Source organism: Heterodontus francisci, unplaced genomic scaffold (assembly GCF_036365525.1).
Source record: "Heterodontus francisci isolate sHetFra1 unplaced genomic scaffold, sHetFra1.hap1 HAP1_SCAFFOLD_43, whole genome shotgun sequence".
Lineage (NCBI taxonomy): Eukaryota > Metazoa > Chordata > Chondrichthyes > Heterodontiformes > Heterodontidae > Heterodontus > Heterodontus francisci.
In genome coordinates this window covers 4,006,303-4,025,762 of record NW_027141852.1, presented here as the reverse complement: position 1 = coordinate 4,025,762, position 19,460 = coordinate 4,006,303, and the positions used below count along the sequence as shown (strand labels likewise).

General features: G+C 46.9%; 1 non-coding gene across 1 annotated transcript; it reads right to left on the bottom strand.

Annotated features, from left to right (window-relative positions):
* Window positions 1-18,048: 18,048 nt before the first annotated feature.
* trnaw-cca (transfer RNA tryptophan (anticodon CCA)) lies at window positions 18,049-18,120 on the bottom strand. The gene has a single exon. It is a non-coding gene; the product is annotated as a tRNA-Trp (tRNA).
* Between the last annotated feature and the right edge of the window lie 1,340 nt (window positions 18,121-19,460).

Genomic DNA, 19,460 nt, shown 5'->3' with positions numbered 1-19,460 from the left:
TTTTTTAATTTAAACTTTTGACATTTCACATGATGCGGATGATTTAGATCCCGAAGGACAGGTTGATCTATTTGGACATGCTGGTGTTTGAGGAAGAGTAGCAGGAACAGTGAATGTAAAGGAACGTGGGTGGATTGAAACAATGACTGAGGATCCGGACACTGGGAACAGACCATGGATTTCTAGGTACAGCTTCATGAATAAAATTGCTCATCGTTCACTAACTACCAATAATTCACTAACTCAGAAATGTCCCTTCAATAAATGTGCTGGTTAAAGTCACACATTAATTAATCAATTCACAGATTTCATCATCTCAAGTCAATGTTTAGAAATAGATGCATTAGAACTTGAAACACAGATTGTGGCAGTCGACCAAATGTCTGGATCCCCGTCAGTAGACAGAATGTCTGGAGCTCCATCCATAGACAGAATGTCTGGATCCCCCTCCCTAGACAGAATGTCTGGTCCTCTGTCCGTGGACAGAATGTCTGGATCTCCATCAGTAGACAGAATGTCCGGATCCCCGTAGGTGGACCAAATGTCTGGACCTCCATCCACAGGCAGAATATTTGGACCTCCATCTACAGACAGAATGTCTTAGCCTCCGTCCGTAGACAGAATCCTTACACTTCCGTCCACAGACAGAATGTCTGCTGGGCCTCTCTCTGATCTCTCAAAGCAGTTGTCCTGACACAAAGTGGGAGATGGTGAAAAGTTCTCCCACTCCCTGCACCAGGGAAGTGTCTGGTCCAAGTACATTGAGACACATTTCAAACTATTATCGTCAGATCCAGGCTAGCATCAATTTACTTCACATTCTATCATTGTACAGACCCATTCTCATTAAACAAAAGCCGACATCAGATCATGAACAGAGATTTATTCTCTGAAGGCAGCGTGAGTCTGGATCTGGGACAGGAAGTCACTGATGCTGAAGAATAATCCTGTAAATCAGTGGTTTTCAAACTGGGGTCTGTGAACCCCTGCCACTCCGTACAGATTTTCCAGGGGGTGTGTGGAGTAATGGGAATGGGATCCATTTCCAGCAAGACTTTGGGAAGTGATCACTGGGCCAGCACTGGGGCTGAGGCAGTTCTGGAAACAGACATGTAACCGGATTAGCAATGCCTTGGACTGACTGAGAATCTCGAGAGAGAAGACGGGAGACCCCAGACACACCAGGAATGGATTCACAGGACTGGGGCTGGGGGAGGTGAGGAAGGAGCCGCCACATCAGCCTTGTTCAGAGGCCTGGAATGATGATTACTCTCAGCTTCATTCACTGTGTACGGCAGCTGGATCCGGAATAAAGCCGCAGTCCCAGTTCCTGGCGGTGTCCTGATGGCAGGAATGCTGAACACCAGGCAGTGAGTCAGAGATATTCCAGTGCACACAGGCTGGGAAACAGCATAGGGGGAGAAAAATACCCTGAAACACTCAGCAACTGTGCAGTGAGTAGGCAGGTGGTGGAGGGTTACACCTGAAACTTACAACAGGAGCCACAAAGCCTAATCCCACTCCAGGAAGAGCAGGCAGGTGTCATGTGGTGAAGTATTTAACAGGCAGGTTGCTGAACCTGTCAAGTTATCTTTCAGCTGAAGGGAGGATAAAAGTTTTCACATCATCAATCACATCAATGTACACTATACTGGACAGTCCTGGTAAACTTTCCTGTAACTCCCTTTAACAGATCACTGATGCATTTTACATTCATAAATGTAAATGTGAAAGGAGGTTATAGTATAATTTAGATGGGGAGGGGTCCGTGATTACTAATCCATTTAAAAAGGGGTCCTTCAACCAAAACACTTTGAGAACCACTGCTGTCGATTTGATGTAACTCTATGTACTCAATGTAATGCGGGGTCAGTGGTGGAGTTCCACAGCAGGAGTGATCTCAGAGTAACTGTCGGGATTGTGCCTCCCGTGGATGTTGCAGATTGTGTATTTTTAGTTATCCTGGTGTCGAACACTCACAAATCAATAAAACAGGGAATTCCTGGAAACACGCTTCTTTATCCGAGGATCAAATATTTGTTGTATAATTGTACCAGCAGTTAACAGGCTTCTGTCAGCTCCTCTGTCTGCTATTTTAATGGCTTTAACCTGTTTCTTTGAAATGAATTTATTTAAAATGAGTTAATACCTGTCTTAAAATAGAACAGAGGCATTTAAAGGGAATGTGGATAAGCAGGATTGAGAAAGGAATAGAAGGATATGTTAATGGGATTAGAACAAGACGGATGGGAAGAGGCTGTGTGAGGCATTAACACTGACACAGACCAGTTGTGGTTGAATGGCCTGTTTCTGTGCTGTGAATCTATGTAAATCTATGTAAAAAGATTGGACTTGCAGGAAGAAGGCAGCCATATTTCCTGCCTGCCTTCAGGCCAATCAGTTTAACAGCATGTATTGGTTACTGTAGTGATATTGTGCTTACTGCCTTCTATATGTGGGTTCATCCATTACGGAAGGTACAGCAGGTATGCAGCCATAAGGCCCAACTTCAAATCCACAGACCAACAAGCTTACAGAATCACAGGTGCAATTTAGTCCAATCCTGCATATTGGAAACTACCTTTTCCATCCATCTATAAACAGGTGCTGCATGTTCATCACAAACTGATTTATTTTTATGCTTTACAACAGGACACACCCTGGTGTCAGGTTTCTATGGATACCAGGATCTAGAAAATTCATTCAGGCAGAACAGTTTGTTCTGGTACTGCCTTACACGGATGTTACATTTTCTAATAGCGTTGTTCTCTCCAACAAAACCCCACAACACTGCAAGTGAAGTGAAAAATTACAGCACTTTACAGTTGGGCCTTCTAATTTGACAGATGATCATTTCACACAAACATGTTGAACCCTCCACAAGTTACCCTGATATGGAAATAGGGAAAAGAAATGAGACCATTTTTTGTTGAAAAACTGTTTAAAGCAATGAAGTGATTTCAGAGAGCAGTAGCTTCAATTCGGTGAAAGACGCCCTTTGGTCTGCCCGAAACTTGCTGGTCTTCCAGCGAAAAGAGTTGTCCACCACCGAATGTTGCAGACTGGCACATTCCAAGTTCCAGGACGACGTGCTGAGGGATGCACTAAAGCTTGGGGCAGCCGCAGCAAAGGCTCAATGGGGAAAGACCTCAGTGTAAGGTCCCCCCACCAAGCTGAACTGAGGGGCTGGATCCATGGAAAACCCCTCGAACTGTATTGGGAAAATTTTGTGTGCTGTAAATGTAAAAATGTATATGGCATGACAATGAAATGGAAAGGTTGTGAGGCAACTCATAATTGTATAGAAGGAAACTGATCACCTTTGCACTGTTTGTATTTTTTGACTTTTTGCTGGTTTAAACTGTTTGGGAATGTAATTTTTTGAGATTTTTATCAATAAAGTATATTTTGGAAAAAAAAGTAGCTTCTTGAAAGCAAGGTTGGTTACCAGAGACAAGTGGATCATTTGGTAATTAACTCAAAAGGTTTTACCTGCTTCACTTCTTACATCCTTTACCTAAACCAGCACTGACTGGAGTTCCAATTTGTCAGTTTCCAAAATCCCAATGCTCTCTCCGTGATGCTGCAAATCATATTAAATTATTCAGACTTCTCATGAATTAATTCAATAACCAACACAAGAATCATCGGTTTAAAATTCATTTCAGAGTCTTAGAGTCATTTATTTATGACACTGACGGAGGCCATTCGGTCCATTGAGTCCATACCAGCTCTCTATGGAGCAATGCAGTCAGTCCCACTCCCCGGCTCGATCCCTGTAATCTTGCAAGTCTATTTCTGTCAGGTGGCCATCCAACTTCCTCGTGAAGTCATTGATCATCTTCGCTTTCACCACGCTTGTGGGCAGCGAGTTCCAGGTCATTACTTCCCACTGTGTAAAAAAGTGCTTCCTCATATTTCCCCTGCCTCTTCTGCCCAAAACTTTCAATCTGTGTCCCCTAGCCCTTGTACCATTTGTTAATGGGAACAGGTTTTCCTTGTCTAACTTATCTACTGACTGTCATAACCTTGTACACTTCTATTAAATCTCCACCCAGCATTTCCAAGTTCCAACTGTAACTAAAATCCTCCAGCCCTGGAACCATTGTGGTAAATCTCCTCTGCACACTCTCAAGGACCTTCACATACTTCCTAAATTGCAGTGACCAGAACTGCATGCAGTAATCCATTTGGCCCCTAACCAGAGCTATATAAAGGTTTAGCATACCTTCTCTGCTTTTGTACTCACTGCCTTTATTTATAAAGCCTAAGATCCCATATGCTTTACCAACCACTCTCTCAATATGTCCTGTCACCTTCAAAGATCTATGCACATGTACCCCCAGGTCCCTCTGACCCTGCACACTCTTTAGAACTGTGCCATTAGGTATACATTGCCTCTCCCAATTCCTTCTGTCAAAATGCATCAACTCATACATAACAGTATTAAATTCCATCTGTCACCTCTCTGCCCATTCTGCTGGCCTATCTATGTCCTGTTGCAAACAGTTCATATCATCCTCACTGTTTGCCTCACCTCCAAGTTTGGTGTAATCGGCAAATTTTGAGATTCTACTCTATATTCCAAGATCCACATATTTTATACATAGCAAGAAAAGCATTGATCCCAGCACATTCCCCAATCCAAAAAGCAACCATCTGCGACAACTCACTGTTTTCGGCCCTGAAGCCTATTTTCTTTCCATTTGGACACTGACCCTCCTATTCCATGAGCCTCAAGTTTGTTAACCAGCCTTTTATGTGGTGCCTTATCAAAGGCTTTCTTCAAATCCAATGGCGCAGTGGTTAGCACCGCAGCCTCACAGCTCCAGTGACCTGGGTTCAATTCTGGGTACTGCCTGTGCGGACTTTGCAAGTTCTCCCTGTGACCGCGTGGGTTTTCGCCGGGTGCCCTGGTTTCCTCCCACAGCCAAAGACTTGCAGGTTGATAGGTAAATTAGCAATTATAAATTGCCCCTAGTATAGGTAGGTGGTAGGGGAATTGAGGGAAGGTGGGGATGTGGTCGGAATATGGGATTAATGTAGGATTAGTGGAAATGGGTGGTTGATGGTTAGCACAGACTCGGTGGGCCAAAGGGCCTGTTTCAGTGCTGTATCTCTAAATAAAATAAATAAACAACATCCACTGCATTTCCTTCATCAACCTTCTCTGTTATTACATCAAAAAATTCAATTAGATTAGTCAAGCATGATCTGCCTTTTACAAATCCATGCTGGTTATCCTTAATTAACTCAAACCACTCTAAGTGTCCATTGATATTTTCCCTGATTATCATTTCTGAATCCTTATCCAACACTGATGTTAAATTAACGGGCATGGAGTTGCTTGGACTGTCCTTACACCCTTTCTTGAATCAGGGTGTTATTTGCCACTCTCCAATCCCCTTATCCAGGGAAGATTGGAGGATTATGGCAAGCCCTTCCTGGAGGGAGTCTGGAGCGGTGGTGGACCTCTGAGGAACCAACTACCGGCGAGCCTATCAAGTGAGACCCAGGCGCGGGGCCTTCAATTACCTGGAGGGGAGTTGGAGAGGCAGCGGATCCTGTGAGGAACCACAATTCAGGAAGGATGAGAAGGTCATTGTGAGGGTACAGAGGAGATTACGTTCAAGATTTACCAGTTTATAAGCAAATGCAGAGGCAAGGAAAGGTGCAGGGCAGATCAAATAATAGGAAGCTGTGTTTGGTTGGAAGGCAGGAGTGATTAAATGACAGAAGAGATGATGGTGCAAGGCAAAAGTGGGAGCAAACAACATTTAGAAGGCATAGATACCAGGAGTGAGACTTAAACCCAGGCAGACACATGTCTACTGGATTTTAAGTCCAACACCTTAACCACTCAGCCATCCTGATGCAGTAGCCAAATCCAACAAAATTAAATTTAATGTGATTCAGGTGCCATCTGGCCTTTTACAATCTACAATTATGACTCATCTCCCACGCTAAATTGGACCCTTCATGATCTTATAAACCTCAATCAGATCACCCCTCAGTCTAGGTTTCTCTCAGATGTGGGATCCCAACTCTTTTAGTCTAACTTGATAACGAAGATGTCTTATACTGGGAATTAGGCTAACGTCTCTCCTCTGTACCCTTTCCAAGGCCTCAATATCACCCATCATGTGAGGAGACCAGGACTGGACACGATATTCCATGTGAGGCCTGACCAAGGTTTCATAAAAGGACAAATTCGGGACATCTCAGATACTGAAGGAGTCCGTGTCCAGAAGCAGCAAGACCTGGACAACATTCAGGCTTGGGCTGCGAAGTGGCAAGTAACATTCACAATACATAAGTACCAGGCAATGACCATCTCCAACAAGAGAGAATGTAACCAACTCCCTTTGACGTTCAACAGCATGACCATCGCTGAATCCCCCCACCATCAACATCCTGGGGGTTACCATTGACAGAAGCTTACTGGACCATCCATATAAATATTGTGGCACCAAGGGTAAATCAGAGGCTGGGAATTCTTGGAATTCTGCAATCAGTCACGCAGCTCTAGGCACTTGGTGAAAAGCTCATCAGGAGAGCTGGTGCAATGGACTGATCAGGTGTGCAGAAAAGTGGCAAATGGAGTTCAACTCGGAGAAGTGTGAAGTGATGCATTTGGGGAGGTCAAGCTGTCAAAGGAATACACTATTAGTGGGAGAATACTGAGAGCTGTAGAGGAAGTGAGGGACCTTGAAGTGAATGTCCACAAATCCCTGAAAGTAGCAGGACAGGTTGATAAGTTGGTTGAGAACGCTTATGGAATCATTTCCTTTATTAGCCGAGGTATAGAATATAAGAGCAGGGAGGTTATGCTGGAACTGGATGAATCTTTAGTTAAGCGCCAGCTTGACTTCTGTGTGCAGTTCTGGTCACCTCATTACAGAAAGGATGTAATTGCACTGAAGAGGATACAAAGGAGATTTACGAGGATGTTGCCAGGACTGGAAAAATGCAGCAATGAAGAAAAATTGGAAACCATAGAAACCATAGAAAAATTACGGCACAGGAGGAGGCCATTCAGCCCATTGTGTCCGTGCAGGCCGAAAAAAATCTAGCCGCCCAATCTAATCCCACCTTCCAAAACCTGGTCCATAGCCTTGCCGGTTACAGCACTTCAGGTGCATGTCCAGGTACCTTTTAAAAGAATTGAGGGTTTCTGCCGACACCACCATTCCTGGCAGTGAATTCCAGACACCCAGCACCCTCTGGGTGAAAAACTTTCTCCTCATGTCCCCTCTAATCCTTCTGCCAATCACCTTAAATCTGTGCCCCCTGGTAATTGACCTCTCCGCTAGGGGAAATAGGTCCTTCCTGTCTATTCTATCTGGGACCCTCATAATTTTTTACACCTCTATTAAGTCAACCCTCAGCCTCCTCTGTTCTAAGGAAAACAACCCTAGCCTATCCAATCTTTCCTCATAGCTACAACTTTTGAGTCCTGGCAACATTCTGGTAAATCTCCTCTGTACTCTCTCCAGTGCAATTATGTCCTTTCTGTAATGTGGTGACCAGAACTGTATGCAATTCTCCAACTGTGGCATAACCAGCATTTTATACAGTTCCAGCATTACATCCCTGCTTTTGAATTTTGATTGAAATTTGATTGGAATGTACAAAATTGTGAGGGGCCTGGATAGAGTGGATGGGAAGGGCTTATTTACCTTATCAGAGAGGTCAGTGACTAGGGGGTCATCGAATTAAAGTGATTAGTAGAATGATTAGAGGGGAGATGAGGAAACGTTTTTTCACCCAGAGGGTACGAGGACTCTGGAAATGAGTGCCTGCAAGGGTAGTTGAGGCAGAAACCCCCGACTCATTTAAAAGGTGTCTGGATGTGCACCTCGAGTGCCTGAACCTGCAGGGCTACGGACCAAATGTTGGACAATGGGATGAGGCTGGGTGACTCATTTTTGACTGGTGCAGAGACGATGGACTAAGCAGCCTCTTTCTGTGCCGTCGACTTTCTATGATCTAATGACACACGATGGGCCGAATGGCCTGCTTCAGCACTGTAACAATTCTGTGATTCTTGACTCTCCAAAACTTGTCCATCTACAAGGCAGAAGTCAGGATGAGTGCAGCTCCAACAGCACTCTAGATGCTCAACATCATTCAGGACAAAGCAGCCCATTTGATTGTCACCCCATCCACCACCTCCATTCTCTCCCTCCATCACTGACACACGGTGGCAGCAGTGTGTACCATCTACAAGATGCAATGCTGCAACCCGCCAAGGCTCCTTTGACAGCACCTTCCAAACACAAGACCTCCACCACCTTGAAGGACAAGGGCTGCAGATTCATGGAAACACCACCATCTGCAAATTCCCCTCCAAGTCACCCACCATCTGATCTGCAAATATATCGCTGTTCATTCACTGATGTTGGGTCAAAATCCTGGATCTCTCTTCCTAACAGCTCTGTGGGTGTACCTACACCACATGGAGTGCAGCAATTCAAGAAGGCAGCTCACCGCCGCCTTGTCAAGGACAAATGGGGATGGGTAACAAATTCTGGCCTTCCCAGCGTCACTCACAACCCATGCAAGAATATGCCTCATCTTATACTCAATTGTCCTCTGAATGCAGCCCAACCCTCTATTTGCTCCAGCTATCACTTCACAGCATTGCTGCTGTAACTTTAGAGATCTGTGCACTAGAACATCCAGATCTCTGCTCAAAATTATTTTCTTTCTCCACCTGCTTTAATGTTTTTCCCTGAAGGGTGTATGAATGTTGAGCATTCGCCCTTGTCCACATGAATAACACTGCACTTACACAATTTAAACATCATTTACCAGTCATGAACCCAATCTCCCAACACATGAAGATCAGCCTGAAACAGTCGAGTATCGTCTACAGTCTGAACACTCGCACAGATCTTCAAATCATCTGTAAATTTACAGATGGTGCCCCCTACACCTACATCCAGATCATTAATAGAAATAGTAAAGAGCAACAGTCCCAACACCGATCCCTGTGGGACACCACTGGTAACTGGTCTCCAAACAGATCCAGATCCATCTGTAACTACCTTCTGCCTACGTCCTGCCAGTCAGTTCCCAATCCAGCTCAATATATTACCACTGATACCAGGGACTTTAATCTTGTAGAGAAGCCTCTTGTGTGGAACCTTATCAAAATCTTTTGGATGAGATCAGCTAATTGAACACAGGCCGGATATTCGGCCTAGTCCTGTCCTGCTCTGTGTGTGGGTCTCAGGACTACACAAGGTGAGATCAGTTCACTGAGCACAGGCCCTTCCTGCTCTATATGGTGCTCAGTACCTCATCAAATGAGAATAACTAACAAAGAACAAAGAAAATTACAGCACAGGAACAGGCCCTTCGGCCCTCCAAGCCTGCGCCGATCCAGATCCTCTATCTAAACATGTCGCCTATTTTCTAAGGGTCTGTATCTCTTTGCTTCCAGCCCATTCATGTATCTGTCTGGATACATCTTAAAAGACGCTATCGTGCCTGCGTCTACCACCTCCGCTGGCAACACACCACAGGCCATGGAGCCTCGGCCCATCCTCCCCTGATTGTGGTTCAGTGCCAACCAGGTCAGATCAGCTAATTCAGCACAGGCCGGAGATGGAAGCTGGACCTTTCCTGCTCTGGGGACTCCGTACCATACCAGGAGTGACGAAGTAAAATACCACACTCCGGGGATGGAGCCTGTGATTTCTCTGTTCTGTGTGGGGCTCTGTGCAACACCGTGTGAGATGAACTATCATCCCTCAGGCTGAGGAAGGAGCCTGGGCCCAGTCTGTTCTGTGTGGCTCCTACCACACTGGGTGGGATCAGTTAACTCAACACAGGCCATGAATACAACCAAGCCCTTTCCTGCTCCGTGTGGCTCAGTATCACACCAGGTGGCATCAGTTAACACAGCACAGACTGGGGCTGGAGCCTGGGCCTGTCCTGCTCTGTGGACTCAGTAACACAATCTGTGAGATGAACCTTTTTAGAAAGACTTTAGTGTATTTAACTCTGTCCAACACTGTGAGGCAGCTTTCTGTGTTTATAAAAAGTGTAATTTATTGACTGGTCTCTTGGATCAAACAGGGTAACAGACAGAGGTTTGTGTGCAGAGGGTTTGGGGGTGAGCTCTAATTCCTAACCCTTTCTGGATTGTGAGGAATAAAGAATGAATGAGAGAGAGAGAATGTGGGAGAAGGGATGATGGAAGAATTTGTCCTTGAACCTGATTAAAAGTGGCTCAAACGCAAGATAATATTAAGATATCAAGAGCAGAACATTAACATAATCTGAGTTCCGCGATCTGGTCGGGTCCCATTCCCCTGAAGTGAGGAATGAACGGGTGAGGAAATTCCACCTGGAGTTATATTTGTCTCCAATGAAGATGAGTTCATAGTGAGGATGGAATAGCTCAGTTGGGAGAACAGTAGATTGAAGAACCAGGATACAATCCCTGGTTTCATCAGTTTTAATTTGGTGACTCCTTCATTTTAAGTAGAGAGAATCAGAGGGGAGATTTTCCACTCTTGATCCCATGGGCTGAATTTTAAACTAACGGTGCGGCTCTCGGCAGAGGCACCGGAAGCAGGTGTCGTCACCACACGAGTGAAATGTGGCCGGCCGACCCCGATCACGGAGCAGCCGACCAATTAATGAAGGGGAGACGTGGGGCCCGTGGAATCAAGGACCAGAGGCAGGGAACGAGGTACCGATGGCACCGACATCTGACACAACGGCAGGTGCTGGCACCATATTAAAAGGGCTGCCAGCCCTGCATTCACTGCTGCCTGGTTTAAAGGAGTGTCTTCCTGAGAACCCTCTGCTGTCCCAGGACCCGTTCTGCTGCCTCTGCTGCCTGATGGGTAAGGAGCTGAACACGAACCTGCAGCGTCCATGACTGAAAGAAGACACCAGGTGGCCCCATGGTTTAGCGATGTCTCCCTGCATGTTCTCCTTCAGGCTGCAAGGGAAAGGCGGGAAATCCTCTTCCCCAGGGGCAGGAGGAGGAGGCCTGCCCACCTGGCCAAGCAAGGTTGGCTAGAGGTATTGGGGGAGGTCAGCAGCTGTGGGTTCACCCCCAGGACATGGATCCAGTGCAGCAAGTGGGTCAATGACATGATCCGGGCTGCTCAGGTGAGAACTCTAAACACTTTGGACCCTTTGGACATTGCATGTGGCAGAGTGAGAGGGAGTGTTTGGTGGAAAGGGAGTGACCACCCAGTCATGTGTATTGGGGAAGGGCAGCAGGGCATGCTGCCTGAGGCTTGGCTGCATTTCAGTGAGAGGCGCACGTCAGTCATTGCATAACCTCACACAGTCCCTCGAGAGGGGCCGCATGCAGGAGACTTATGTGTGTCCCCATCATGGACTGCTGGACTATCACCATCAGAGATGTTGGGCTTGTCCCCGCTGGGAGACTAATTTTGTTCATCATTGTGTCTGCAGGAGAAGACAGCCCACAATTGGAAAGAGCGTGTCAAGACTGGCGGTGGAGTGCCTTATCTCCAATGTCCTCATCCCGATGGAGGAGGAGGCCATGGAACTGGCTGGGCAGCAAGGCAGCTGCTCCATAGCTGATGGAGAGACAGGGAGACCTACCCAAGAGAGTGAGTGAGCATCTCCTGGGGCACAAGGGAGCATCTGCTGCAAAGGAGCCACACTGCTCATCTGTTCACCACTGCATCAATGGAGCTGCACAGTAGGGGTGGTTGGAATGTCCCGATGGGAAGACCCTAACCCTTCAATGTCCCTGTTTTCACATGCAGGCCCGGATGAATGACAAGAGCGAAGAGCTGGAGAGACTGGGGGACAGCCGGACACCTCTGAGGAGGAGGAGGGAGCCTCAGAGGGTGCACCGTCACATCATTCCCCCGCATCCTCCACCAGCACAGAAACTCTTACACGGTGGGTATCCGATCGCGGTTCGATTCGAGCTCACAAGCTGGTGAGCACATCACAGACAGGCGCGGGCAGCTGACGGAGGCTGTGACAGCCGAGGCCACTGACAGAGGGAGGACTGTGGGATGCCAGGCCCATGCTGAGTCCTAGGCTGATGACGTGCCTCTGGTGTCACCGGTAGCACTGGAAATGCTGCAGCTGCAGCGAGAGGTCAGGCAACATCTGGCAGAGATGCCAAAGGCTATGTGTACTCAAGCAAGGATGATGGAGGAGTCCATCCAGGCCTTGGGTGCTGCACTGTCTCTGATGGGGGTGTGTCTGGCTTCCTCCATTGAGAGATTGGTGACTGTCATGGAGAGCCAGATCCAGCCGACCAATCAGTGGTTGCCGGAGATGTTCGCAGACCTGCACTCCATCACTTCGTCCATGAGCTCGATCCAGTGGTGACAAGGTGAGAGGGGGGACGAGGCACCTGAACTCTCCACCAGGTCCACGTCCCTCTCAGGTCAGCAGGGAGGTACAAGTGTGTCTTATAAGGTGGAGGAGTAGCTGGCTGCTACATCTGGGGTCTCCTCTCTGGGTGCTCATGGTGTGGACAGTAGCTCCAAAGCCCCTCTGCCAGTGACACCAGTGATGCCAGCACCTCCATCATCCTCGATGACAGAGGGGGTCCCTGTACCTGTGCAGGAGGAACTCAGTGTGCCAGGGCCCTCCAGGCCTCAGGCAGTGAGAGGACAGCCGCCAATGTCATCCCAAGCCATGGGGCAGCAAGGTCAGCAGCCTGTCTCCACCTCAGCTGACAGAGCAGGGGGAAAACCATGTAGGAGCACCCGGAAAAGATTTCAGAAGAGCACCTAGATTCACTTTGGGATTCACGGGTGAATGTATATTCCAGATGGATGGGGTTGCGTTTGATGTCACATGGAATAAAGAAATGTTGTTCTCTCACTATGTCTCCTTCCTAGTGTTGATGCCCTTTGGGACTCCATTTAAATACTTCCTCCCAAGGGGCTGAAAGTGAGGGACCAAGCCCCGAGCTCACAAAGCTTCGGCCTTTCCACTGTGCAATGTGTACCTGGGCGCTGCAGTACAGAAGGAAGGAGGTGACAACAGGGCTGCTGAAAGCTAAGGCTTTATTGCTGTGGTTCCAGAAGGGGAGGTGGTGGCGTCGTGGTAATGTCACTGGACTAATAATCCAGAGGCTCAGGCTAATGCTTTGGGGACATGGGTTCGAATCCCACCATGGCAGATGGTGAAATTTGAATTCAATTAATAAAAAATCTGGAATTAAAAGCCATTCTAATGGTGACCATGAAACCATTGTCAATTGTTGTAAAAACCCATCTAGTTCACTAATGCCCTTCGGGAAGGAAACCTGCCATCCTTCCCTGGTCTGGCCTATATGTGACTCCAGACCCACAGCAATGTGGTTGACTCTTAAATGCCCTCTGAAATGGCCTAGCAAGCCACTCAGTTCAAGGGCAATTAGGGATGGGCAATAAATGCTGACCTAGCCAGCGATGCCCACATCCCACGAACGAATAAAAAAAAATGAATTTTTAAAAAAGGGGGTAAGGCTCAAGGGAAACGTGCATGTATAAGGGTGTCTCGTGTCTCTCTTGGTGGCTTTCCTGCTGTGCCTGAGGCCCTTCATCTGGCATTGCCTGGCATCCTCCGCATCCTCATCATCAGAGGAGGCATTGCACTCCATGATATCCTCACTGGTCAACACCTCACCCCTCTGTAGTGCCAGATAGTGCAGTGCACAGCAAACCACCATGATACGTGAGACCCTCGCTAGGGCATACTGAAGGGATCCACTGGATTGCTCTCGGCACCTGAATCTCATCTTCAAGAATCCAATGGCATCCTCGATGGTCGCTCGGGTGGCAGGTGTTGTACCTCTCCTCTGCATCTGTGCGTGGGTTCCTCACAGGCGTCAGTAGCCATGTCCTCAGTGGGTAGCCCTTGTCCCAAGGATCCATCTCTGAAGGCACATGGGGGTGGGGGCACGGAAAAGTTCTGTCACCTGGGACTGCCTTGCTATACAGGTGTTGTGGCTGCTTCCTGGGAATCATGCATACGCCTGCAGGATACATTTGCGGTGGTCGCAGACCAGTTGCATACTGAGCAAGTGGAAACCCTTCCTGTTGAAGGCTGCTGGCTGGTCTACAGAAGCCTTGATGGCCAAGTATGTACAGTCAATGACACCCTACACCTGGGGGAATCCAGTGATGGTCCCGAATCCTATAGCCCTCTCAGCTTGACTGTTTGGATCAAAGCACACATTGTCGCCGGCCCTCCTGAACAGGACATTGGTGATGTTGATGTACTGATTCACCACAGACTGTGAGGTTCTGCACCTATCTCCAGTGGATCCCTGCAACGATCTGGTGGTGTAGGAGTTCAGTGGCACAGGGACACTGGCATCAGATGCCCACCAAGACCCATGGGGCCAACTGCACCATGGCAGAGAGATCAGTGACGACCTCCATGGAGAGGTGCAGTCTGCGGAGACACTGTCACTCGGGCATTTGCAGGTAGTTGAACCTCGGCTGATGTGTTCCTCTGCCTCCTTCTCCAGCCTTTTGTTCAAGGCTGGCCCTCCTGTGGGCCCCCAAGCTGCTGTGGTGCCTGCATCTCCCTCCCTCTCTCTCATAGAGTCATACAGCACTGAAACAGGCCCTTCAGCCCACCGACTCTGTGATGACCAACAACCACCCATTTATATAATCCTACATTAATCCCATATTTCCTACCACATCCCCACCATTCTCCTCGCACCCACCTACACTAGGGGCACTTTACAATGGCCAATTTACCTATCAACCTGCAAGTTTCTGGCTGTGGGAGAAAACCAGAGCACCTAGCGGAAACCCACGCGGTCACAGAGAGAACTTGCAAAGTCTGCACAGGCAGTGCCCAGAACTGAACCCGGGTTGCGGAAGTGCAGAAAGTTTTAGTTTAGACATGCATCAAGATCGAGCAGGCTTGGAGGGCCAAATGTCCTGTTCCTGTGCTGTACTGTTCTTTGTTCTTTGTCAGGCTGCGGTGCTAACCACTATGCAGCCACTGTACCTCCTCAATGGGAGCCTCGAATCCAGGGTGAATGAGGCCCATGACAGGTTAGCCTTCCCTGAGTGCAAGGCCTTCACAGTAAACAACACCCAGCCACCTTTACCTCACTTGTCACCCTCAATGAGGTGGCACTGCCCCAATGGCTCCCTGGTGTGGCTCCGCCTGCAGAGCTGCCACCTTAGCCCCCAATCCTGACAGTGTTTCCCGATGCCCTTTCCCCCTCCACCCTTGCTGCCAAGTGATGCTACCTCACCCAATGGCTTCCTAGTGAAGCCAACACTCAGCTCCCACTTCCCAGTCACCTCCTTTAACCAGGCGAGGCTGTCAAGCCCCGAGGTTCCCATGTGCCATTGTTCAATTGGACCCAGTGAATAAAACTGCTGACAATCAGATTTAAACACCTGAAACACCTTCTCGCCATGTGGATGTGTGAAGTCCGCCCTCCATGTCAGCCGCCGACAAAAAGATCCGGTCCGATGTCTTCTGTCCCTAGTTCAGAACAGATTTGACAGAGTTAGAATCATAGAATGTAACTTTTATTCTGGATGAGTGAGAGGAATACATCACACTTTGGGGCTTTTGTAAGAGGATTTATTGATAAACCTGGGATTTGAGAGGAAGCTGGTTCATGGTTTACAGAACAAATTCAGCCCCTGGGGTGGAGCCAACAGCTGCACCGTCCAATAACAGACAGGACGGGGACACTGTCTCAGGCCCAGTGAGCTCAGTCGATGAAAGCATGAAACTCCGAATCTCAAGCTTTTGAGTTTGAGCCCCATGGTGGGTGTTTATTTTTCCTGTTTCGGCTGATTTTACAGGCATTCTCCAGCTCTGAATTCCTCGGCAGTGAATTCAAGGAGTGTTTGAAATGAGATTCAACAGCATTATCTGAAAGTCTCTCCTTGATTCAGGACTCTTACCTCTCTCCAGCATCTCACTGCTAAAGATTGAACTTTATCTCATTTCATTCTCAGCTGGGGGTCAGTGTGGATCAGTGAGACTTCTGACTGTCTCTCCCTTCACAATCTATCAGTGTTGAGAAAGTAATGGGGAATATTACTCACATGTTGTAATGTTTTATAAACACTTGAGTGTATTTCACGCTGTGTCTAACAGTGTGAGGTCCCCCCTAGTGTGTCAACTTCCTATGTTTACCAACACTTCAGCACAACATTCACATAATGTGAGCTCTGAGATCTGTTCAGATCCCATTCCCAAGAGTTGGAAAGTGGGATTGGGCTGGATCGCTCTTTTTCAGCTGGCACAGACACGATTGCTATATGGTCTTCTTCTGTGCCATAAATTTTCTCCATTTTCTATGTTCTATAAAGTGAGGTGTGATTGGGAGGGGCAATTCCACCAGGGTTATATTTTCTTCCAAAACAATGGTGGCACAGTGGCGCAGTGGTTAGCACTGCAGCCTCACAGCTCCAGCGACTCGGGTTCAGTTCTGGGCACTATCTGTGTAGAGTTTGTAAACCACACAGTCTGTGGCTGTGTGGGTTTCCGCCGGGTGCTCTGGTTTCCTCCCACAGCCAAAGAAATGCAGGTTGATAGGTAAAATTGGCCATTGTAAATTGCCCCTAGTGTCGGTAGGTGGTAGGAGAATGGTGGGGATGTGGTAGAGAATATGGGGCTAATGTAGGATTAGTATAAATGGGTGGTTGTTGGTTGGCACAGACTCGGTGGGCCGAAGGGCCTGTTTCAGTGCTGTATCTCTAAATAAATAAATAAATGACACAAAGGATACTTCACTGTGAGACTGAAATAGCTCAGTTGGGAGAGTGTTAGACTGAAGATCTCTGGTTCAGTCTGGAGTTCCGTCAGTTCTCCTTTATTCTGCATTGGCCTTATGGTTTCAATCCTCGAGCTGCACAATTTTTACTGAAATTATTTACCCAGCATTGAAGGATTGGGTTGGACTGGAATAGTGAGACATCAAGGATGGGAAATATTTATATCTTCTGTATTTAGCTTATTCACTACAGAGTGTTTCCTGACAACACAGAGCATGTGCAGAGCGATCGTCGACATCATCAGTGCATCCAAACATTTGTCAGCTTGCCAGTATGAATCTGCGCATGCGTGCACCGACGTCATCACGCACCGACACAAGACGGAATGACGTCCAAACATTGCCTCACCCCTCAGTGGCTGCGATCGTCATTTCCATTCCCCACAAAATACCCTGCTTCGGCCGCTCACTCCTGGCCTCGCTGCTTCTGTCCCCTGGACCGCTGCCATCCCACCTCCACCTCAGTTTAGCTTATTCACTATCTCATTCCGTCCTTTCCCCCAGCTTTTGACTCTCTCGGGGCCTGGTGAACATTTGATTTGATGCAATTGTCCTAAACTGAAGCCTTTCCACATCTCTGGGCGGTCAGATACACTCTGTCTGTTTGTTCCTGCTTGTGACCATTAACGGGAACAGCCGCAAATTCAACCTTTATCAGCAAACGGAAGATTATTAAAATGTATTCTGGATTACTCCAGCCCAGTGACAAAGATGCAATGGATGTTATTCAAAATAAGTTCTCTGACATTCTGTGTGCATCTAAAAGTTGGATTTGAAGTGTTAGGAAAACATGTCAAAGTAATAACTGAACATCTGCCAGCACTTACGGCGTTCAAATCCACAGCCTCGGTGTTATTAACACTGCGTTCTCGTCAACTGAACTAAGGAGCTGTGCAGACGGAGCCGGGTGTGGGATGAGACCCACGCTGGGTCGTTTGTGTTTTACTTCGCACACTTGCTGACAGAGTTATTGTATAAACAATGGAGATAGCACATCCCTGAAACATTGTTCCGATAGAAAACTGAGAAATAAGAACTGAGCGTGGAAATTGAACGGATCCAGAAATAAGAACTTTAATCTATTAAAGTCGATTTTGAAATTGAACAATACACGAACAGTTCCGAAAGGTCACTGACCCGAAACATTAACTCTGCTTCTCTTTCAACAGATGCTGCCAGACCTGCTGAGTGGTTCCAGCATTTCTTGTTTTTATCCCAACAGAGCGAACTCTCTTCTGATATAAAATCCAGCAGCTTGAGCTGCTGTAAAACTTAACTGAGCCTGACGTGATTTGAACACGCAACCTTCTGATGTGGAGTCAGACGCGCTACCGTTGCGCCACAAGCTCACAAACAGGGAGCTGTGTCCCATTCTTGATAGAATCACTTCTTGTTTCGATTCAGTGAATTGCAATTTAATTCAATCCTCATCTGCTCTCCACTCTGTCAGTTCAATACTTTATTCAAACTGATACTTGGAGTTCTGTTTTACAGGGTGTCTTCTGTTTAAGTATTTACTGGACTCACTACTCTGATTAATCAGACTTTTTGCTGCTAACTGCTGCTTGATACAAAGTGCCCATGAGTTCAGGAATTTCTCCTGGGGAACTGAGTCGGATTTGGCTCAACCATTAAATCCACAAAGTTATTGTCACTGCTGCTGTGCAGGATTTAAAGGAAGGGATTGACCCAAAATGGTTTTAAATGATTACTGACAAATCAGGGCAAAAGGCAGGGCTGACTCCTGTCCGAAATACTGATCAAAACTTTCAGTTTTAAGGAGGTGATGGAGTGTTACAGGTGGAGGAGTTTAGGCAGGAATTCCAGCACACCAGGCTTATATAAATATTGCATCATTTTCTCATGTACCTGCTATTGGACCAGAGGATTTTCCAAAATTTTACATCAACATAAATAAGGTTATTAGAAGCAAGTAAAATATCATTAAAATGGTCCAACATGTTCTGGATTGTTTTCTCTAATACCAGCTGTACAATCACCACAAATTTAATGTAGCTTCACACGGTGGGATTGCGTGTTCCAGTTCTATAAATGCACTTTGAACCCAATAACTTGATTTATTTCTAATGGGTTGGCTGGAGGTACATGATCATCTAAATATTTAAGAATTTTATGTGAAATGAATGCAAGGAAAAGCATTAGGGTGTGATTTACTGGATAACAGCGGAGCTGGCAATGTTTGGGAAATACTTGCTTGCAGCCAAAGCACACATTGACAATTTGGAACTGTGTGACAATGAATCCTAAATGAGGAAAATAGACTCTGCCTCTGTCACCAGGTGGGCTTAAAACACCAACACTACAGGTAATAGCTGAACACACTAACCGATTGTATGACAGAGTTAGTCGCTATCATTAAGTACCCTGAGCCAGGGTGGCAACGAACAGATCTCTTCCCCGTTCCACACGATTTCCGACATGTTCGCTGTACCTTCTACTGTGAAAACAGACACAAAATATTTGTGTAAACTCTCTACCATTTTCTTTCTCCCCACAATAAATTTCTTGTCTCTGCATCGAAGGAATCTGTTTGTTATTGTTGAGCTTTTTGTATACTAGTAAAACCTTTTATAACTTGTTTCTTGACAGTTTACTCTCAGATTCCATTTTCTCCCTCTTTATCAATTTCCTACTCCTCATTTGGTGGTTTTTTAAAAATCCTCCCAAT